Genomic DNA, 324 nt, shown 5'->3' with positions numbered 1-324 from the left:
TATTACGCTTGAGTGACTGTCTCAAAAAAAGGAAAATATTCTCGGCGACTAAACAAATAAGCCTGCATCTGTACAACAGAAAGGCCCTCAATATCCCTTACGTAAACACACAAAGCAAATACAAGAAAGGCCAAACACAGAGGTTGGAACGAACAAGTTCACAACCAAAGCACTATCTGGCATTTGACATGGAAATCCCCGGATGGAAAGAGAAAGAAGAAAAAAAATATGAACATTTTCCGTGAAAAGTTCAACATCTAAGTTTGACTTTGTGGTTGGAAACAATTGGTCACAGACGGAATTGATGTCTGTTGTGGGAATTCT

This window comes from Penaeus monodon, chromosome 22 (assembly GCF_015228065.2).
Source record: "Penaeus monodon isolate SGIC_2016 chromosome 22, NSTDA_Pmon_1, whole genome shotgun sequence".
NCBI classification, from domain to species: Eukaryota; Metazoa; Arthropoda; class Malacostraca; order Decapoda; family Penaeidae; genus Penaeus; species Penaeus monodon.
This window is presented reverse-complemented; position numbering follows the sequence as displayed.